The sequence below is a fragment of the Fukomys damarensis genome, unplaced genomic scaffold (genome assembly GCF_012274545.1).
Source record: "Fukomys damarensis isolate Sample0158 unplaced genomic scaffold, DMR_v1.0_HiC HiC_scaffold_16, whole genome shotgun sequence".
NCBI classification, from domain to species: Eukaryota; Metazoa; Chordata; class Mammalia; order Rodentia; family Bathyergidae; genus Fukomys; species Fukomys damarensis.
The window spans coordinates 30,277,552-30,284,359 of NW_022900928.1; the positions used below are offsets into that span (position 1 = coordinate 30,277,552).

The 6,808-nt window shown below is 54.6% G+C and overlaps 1 protein-coding gene across 1 annotated transcript in view; it reads left to right on the forward strand.

Annotated features, from left to right (window-relative positions):
* The first annotated feature begins 28 nt into the window (after positions 1-28).
* The window catches only part of Capn5 (calpain 5), a 53,673-nt gene continuing 46,893 nt past the window's right edge, over positions 29-6,808 (forward strand). The window contains exon 1 of the mRNA XM_010614703.3: positions 29-113. The gene's annotated coding sequence lies outside the window, so the exon portion shown is untranslated. The remainder of the gene's footprint in view (positions 114-6,808) is intronic.

A 6,808-nucleotide genomic window follows, 5' to 3' on the forward strand; every position in this document is an offset into this window, starting at 1 on the left:
GTGTGTGTGTGTGTGTGTGTGTGTGTGTGTGTGCAGGTGCAGCGCGTGCCACTGCCGCCTCCTGAGTGCGATCGGAGTAGGGGGCTGCACATCCCGCGGGCCGGAGGAAGGAGGTAAGCACCGGCCCCAGACCTTACGGTAGGGGGGCTTGAGGATCGGTGCCAGGGCCCAGAGCTCAACCCCACTTTCGCCCTCACCCCATGACGAAAAGCCTTTTCCGCCTACCCCTGGGTGTTCCGGTGTCATTTTCCTAAAGTGTTGGGGCCCACTTGGCAACAGGACCGTTTTTTCCTCTTCCCGATAAGTCCCCCTTCCAGTTACCCCCTCCACACATTCGGTCCCCTTGCCCTTTCTGGGTGTCACCCCCTACTCCCCTCTTGCAGAATGGGGCAAGGCCAAGGCCCCGTTTGTCTGAGCCCTAACCCCTACTTCGCCTTCCTCCCCTGGTTGAATGAGGGCCCCCCTCATGGCGGCAGCGCTTGTGTGTTGGTGTTGGGGGCGGGGCAGGGTGGGGTAGGATCTGGCAAAGAATGGCTCTTCTCTGATCTCCAGGTTCTCACTTGCACCCCTTGTGCTGGGGATTGGGGGAGACCTGCCTAGGGGACCAGAAGTAAAGTAGGGCAGATCATTAACAGGTGCCAAGGGCTCCCCAGGCTGCTTAGTGTGGTGGGAGATTCAGCCCCAGACCCCACCTAGATAAGAGAGTGGGTCACTACTGTGTGAAGTGAGCCACCCTCCCAGGACTTCAGAGTCAGAATTGGAACCCTTCCAGGTGCCAGCACTGGAAAGGCAAGTGCTAAGGGCAACTAAATGCAGTGTGAGGTCTCTGCCCTGCAAGGGTTGAGACCTCCTGTAGTCCTTGGACTGGTTCTTGCTCCTCACAAGGTGGAGGCAAGGAGCAACTGGGTGGAGTAGGGTGGGCCCAGCTGCAGCTGCCCCAGGCCAGGTCAGAGCTAGGTGCCCACACTAAAAGTGCTAACCTGAAGAGTCTTCCCTGAAGAGCCTCTCTCATGAGGGAGAGCCTGATGGGACAACAGATAAGGCCAGGGAGGCCCTAGGCAGGGACCCTGCCTTGCTTGGTAACTGGAGACTAGTCCACTTGCAAAGTCGCCAGAACTAGGCCTGGAAGGAGTTCACTGAAGGGAAGAAAAGGGCGAGACATTGCAGGCTAGGGTGCAATACAAGCAAAAGTTCAGAAGTGTGAGGCTGAGGGCAAGCTGGATGGGTCAGGATTGCATAGGCTGGTGTGTATCTCACAAGGGCCATCTTTGGCTCTGGCAGTGGTGGTGGTGGTGGTTGGGCCGCTGTCCAGGCCAGTGAGCAGGAGGCCACAGCAGGGAGAGGCTCCCTGTCCCCTCCTCTCTGTCCCCCACCCAGTGCTAGGCTTGGCAGGAGAGGAGGGGACTTGATAGAGGCCTCTAGAGGAGGAGCCGAGGTGCCATGGGGTACACAGGGCCCCAGGGTTGGAGAAGGATGGGTAGGATGTATCTGAGATGGGTCTATTTGGGGTGGATGGATCTGGGGGAAGCTGATGAGATCAGGGTTGGATCCAGTGTTGTAAAAGGTGGGTGAGAGCATTGCGAACTCTGCTCTGAGGCCAGTACTGTCTCTGTCTGCATCTGCCTCTGCTTTCCTTGCAAGTTCTCAGGATAGTCCTGAGTTTTTATCCCCAAACAAGAGCCCCCAGGCTCTCCCAGAGGGTAAAGGGAGGTACTTTCCACCATCTTTCTACCTGTAGGACCTGTCTTCTTCCTCCTGGAGTCCTGCCCATCCCCTCCTGCCTGCCCTCCACCTTGAGGCAGAGTGCTTCTCCTGTCTCAGCTTCATTGTGTGTTCACTGGGGATAAAAACTGCCTGTCACAGGGACTTGAGGGATGATGATGAAGTTAGATCGAGTTACTAGAAGCATTTCACTAGTACTTGGTATTTGGTAGCCATTACTGTGAATAGGAATTAACAGTCAGCCTCACATTGTCCCATCGATAGGGGAGAGGGCCAAGGAAGAATGAGCTTAATTCAGGATGCATGAAAGGCAGTAGTAGTGTCTCCCCCACTGAAGGGGGACCCCCGCTTTAGCTTTAATGGGGGAGGGGAGCTGCTGACCTCTGTAGGCCCACACCCCAAGTTGTCTGTCTGTGCCTGACCAAGTCCCCTGGCCTCTTACTCCCTGGGCAGAGGCAGGGTGGGGGCACTGGGAACCCTAGAATATGTCATGGGAACATCTTGAAGAGCTTGGCAGCAAACTCGAGACCCAGCTGTAGAGGTCAGGCTCTGTGGCCCACCTCCTGTGGAGCTCTGTGGCCTGAACCACAGTGGTGGTCTGTCTGGATGGCGGTCTATCTGCAGCTGGTCTCAGCCCCTGCTCTATCTCTGTCCTCATTTATTAAGCTTTCTGAATGCTTTTGAAGCCCCTCCTAGCCACCCCTCAAATCCCCTCAGACGCCTCTTCTGCCTCTATATCTTTGTCCTTCCTAGCCGGAACGTTCTGTAACACACCATGGGCCCCCAGGCTTGGCCTTCAAGGCCCCCTCTTCTGCAGCCTCTCCTTTGCTACTGCAGATGCCACCCTAGGGTTGCCTCATTCCATTGCCAAGAGCTGCTGACTTTTCTCTGGCCTCAGCATTGCCTTCCCCTGTTTGCTGAAGGCAAAATGGGCCAAGTCCTTTTTGAGCTCAAATCCGGGATGTCTGATGAAACCAGCCCTCAGGCTTGGACATGGAAGTTGCGGAGTGGAGGGGGCCCGCATGCTGGCCTGGAATGGCTGACTTACCACTCCCCATTTTCGATGTTCAGATCACATTTGTTGCAACCCCAGCTTTCCCAGGTCTGGGGACATGGGGTGGCAGACACTGAAGTTAAGGGACCCTGTCAGGTGTGCCCAAGGATGTGGACAAAGGCTGAAAGCCTGCTGGCCTATCTGCCTGTCCCTGCCCAGCTGGCCCTGCCACGATGACCCCCACTGCTGGATAACCTCGCCATTTCGTGAGGCGAGATAACAGTAAGTAAGAATGAAGTTCAGGGCGACTTTGTTGTATATGGGAGCAATTCAAAGCACAAGAACTTCCTCCTCAGGCTTACGCACTCAGTTACCCACCACTCACTGCTCTTTAGGATCAGTATTTTGAACCAGGCTTTGGTGGCACACTCCTATAATCCTTACACTCAGGATGCTGAAGCAGGAGGATCGGGAGTTTGAGGCCAGCCTGGCAAAGGCCCGAGCCTATCTCAAAGAAACAAAAAACAATATTTCTTACTTTTTGCTGCTATAACCTAAGACTGGAAAGTTATTGCTTTAAAATAACACAGGTTTATTCTCTTAAGAGTTTTTAAAGTCAGGAGTCCAACATGAGTCTTGTGGTGGCTGCTGGCATTCTTGTGACAACTTCACCCCTCTCTCTACTCCTTTAACACTGCTTTCTTTTCTTCTTTGGTCGAATTTCCCTCTGCCTTCCCTTCCTTGGGATTGAACCCAGGGGATCGTTAAGCAAATACCCTACTGCTGAGAAAGACAGACAGACAGAAAGACAGAACACACATACACATCAACATCCTGCCTCCTTCTTATAAGGATACTTGTGATTGCATTTAGGGCCCATCCAGATAAGCCAGCATGACCACCCCATGTTAAGATCCTCAGTCACATCTGCAAGTCTCTGGTGCCATATAAGGCAACATTCACAGGCTGTAGAGATTTAGATGTGGTATCTCTGGGGGCCATTCTTCAGCCTGCCACAGGAGCCCATTGTGGTGTCATTTCAGACATCATGCCCAGTCCTCCACCCCCTTCCCTCAATCCCAGGTCCCTGTAGCTGCTGGCTTCCCTGATCCATGGTGGTGGTTCCCGGTGGTCATTCTTGGTGTCTGAGTGTATCTCCCCCACCTCCTCAGCCTGAGAAGCTTGCAGGCAGGGCCTGGAGCTGCTACACCACTAGCCCTGGGGCTTAGCCTGAGCCATGCTCGCCAGAGCTCAAGGTTGTTTGGGAGAGGGGATGTGCTGGTGTGTGACCATAGGTTGCCAGTGACTGGATCCCAAACTGCATTTCACAGTGTGCTAGGCCTTTCAGGGTGAAACAGGACACATTTTGGACATTTCTTCAGGGACACTGGATCCTTACCACCACCTGACAGGATACAGATGAGAGTACATTGAGGCTGAGTCCTGCTTGGAGCAGAGATGAGGGGAGGGCAGTGAGGGGAGCAGTTTAGGCCAGTGGAGGGGAAGAACCTTCACATCACAGGTGAGAAGCCAGAGGCACAGAGAAGTTAACTGCCTTCCCTCCCTAGGCCTCACACAGCCCACCTGAGGATGGTTATGTGGACAGGGCATCTCTGGCCCAGCCCACCATTCTGAGGGGACACTGACATTCAAGGCTGCTGTGAGCAGGAACAGAACATGGCACGGAGCAGTTCAGGGGACCCAGAAATGCTGCCAACATACTGCTCAACCTGAGACAGGGTCTGCCGTCCTAGGAGGTGGTGAGTCTCCCAGGATGGGCCTCAGCCAGTGGCTGAGACGTGGATGCTGTGGGCCCACCCCAGTGTGGGTCTCTGTTGGACCTGCTTCTCTCAGTCTGTTTCTGAAGCCTAGTCTCGCTTCCTGTGTCAGCCTGGGCTCTGGGCCTCCTTTCCTTTCAAGCTTCTTGTGAATTGTCACACGCTGTCACACTCCCGAGTTCTTAGTCTGGCTTTCAGGATCTACCACAACCTAACTGTGGCAATAGTTCTGTGCTAGTCCCTCCTTCCTCTTCCTTCTCCCCTGCACCCCATCCTCCAGCCTGAATAGTGTTTTTCTCCCAAAACCTTCCACCTTGATCTCTCGAAATTGCACTCCACCTGTTGGGGGTCTGCTCAAATACCACGTCCTCTCTGTAGCCTTGCTAGCCCTGTCTGAATGATTCCCTCCCTCTTAGAGCAGAGCCTCTGCTTTCTGGGGTCTCTATCTTCCCCACAGACTGACCATCTAGGACAGAGCCTGCCTGGCTTCTCACTGTCTCTTAGCCAAGCACAGAGCAGGTCTAGGTGCAAGGTATGGTGGGAGGGACAGTGGTAGGACTTCTAGGGACCGGTGAGGGTGTCTCTGTCTTTGCCTAGGGAAGGGGTGATAGGCCAGGCAGAGGGGAGCTTTGATGTGGGACAGGCTTCTGCCTCTGCCAAATCAGTGAATGCTCCACTTCCCACTCTGAACCTCTGTCCCCCATCTGTGCAGTAAGAATAGCACAATTCATTTCTAAGGTTGTGCAGGAGCTCCAACTGAGGGTGGGCATTTTAGTTTCCCTGTCTAAGAAATGGGTACCATGGCTCATCAGGTTTTATACCATGAGTCTCGGAGGCTGGTGTGTCAGGGCCACAGACTGCCCATATAGGAAGAGGAGGGAAGTCGCCATTCTGATGACAAACCTACCAGACTGGAAAAGACCGAGAAATGTCTGCCTCATCACCATTCCATGGTGAGAACCTGCAGGCCAGAGAGGGAAGAAGCTTGCCTAGGATCACACAGCACAGTGGAGCAGAAAAGTAGTTTCTATGACCTGATTAAGTCTTTTTGTCAGGTTGTATCCCCTTGCCAGGGAGCAAGCGGCACCTGTTCCAAGGTCTTCAGGCATCACATCCCCACCCACCCTGGTAGGAGGAAAACACTTGCTGGCGGTACTCAGCTGCATCTGCCCCTGACCCTGTGCCTTCTTTGCAGGACATGAACTTGGCTAGGAGTCCCCCGGTGAGGTGGGCCACTTGTCTGGGTTTCCCATGACTGAGAGCTTTCTTTCAATGTAAATCTTCAAGTGCCACAGCCATGACAAGCTGGTCACTAAGGCTGAACCTAAGCAGGAAGCCCCTTGACTTTGGGCCCCTGGCTTCTTCCTGTTCCAGCCCAGGTCCTGCAGGAACTTAGGTTCTGGGGACTCCCCTTTTGGAGGCTCCTCTCCCTGTCCATCCTGTTTACAGATGCTTTCCAGCTCCCTCCTCCACATGACATCCCAGGCAGGACCCAGCTCCAAACCCCAAACGAGGAGCAGCTGTGGAATCAGGCCTCATGACTCAGTCAGGGCCACACAGAGCCAGGCTGGAGGCCAGCTCCTTCCTCATGCTGTGGGGAACATTAGCGCTCCTGAGCCATCATCTCCACAGGACCAGCTGGAGACCTGTGGCCCACGTGCATGTCTCTGCCCTCTGTGTTTGCCAGCGGGGAGCCACCTGGTTGGATTTGTGTTAGAAAAATCACTCTGCAGCTGGGTGGAGAATGGATTGGACACAGACAGAAATGATAAAGAGCGAGGAGGGAGGAGAAAGACAGGATTTCCCAGCATTGGTGCCAGCTTGCCTGGCGTTGGCTGGAGTGATTCATGGAGCCTGGCTGCCTCAGCTCTGGAGCCAGAACCTGGGAGCTTGGGACCCTGAGTGGCCCAGGAGCCAGGATCCAGGAGTCTGAGGTGGCCCAGACCCAGCTCTTCCTCCCCATCTGCTTTCAGTTTCATAGTGCAGGCGTATGGGGGATGGGGTCCTGGGTGGTCAGAATATACCCTGCACAGGACAAAGAGATACACATTATCCCTGCCCTGTGGGGAAGATGGAGAATGACCTCAAGGTATAGGGTGACAGGCAATAAATAACCTTCACAAAAGCAAAAACACAAATCACCTGTCAGCCACCAAACTTGGAGCCCTGCCCTTCGCAGGCCCCCTCTCCTGGCATCTGGCTTTCCCTGGCTTCAGTCACCACATCAGCCTCTGACCCTTGGCCATGCCCCTGGCTCCCTGGCTCTGCTAGGCGCCCCCCATCCCCAGCCTGGCTTTCCTAGCCCCACCCACCC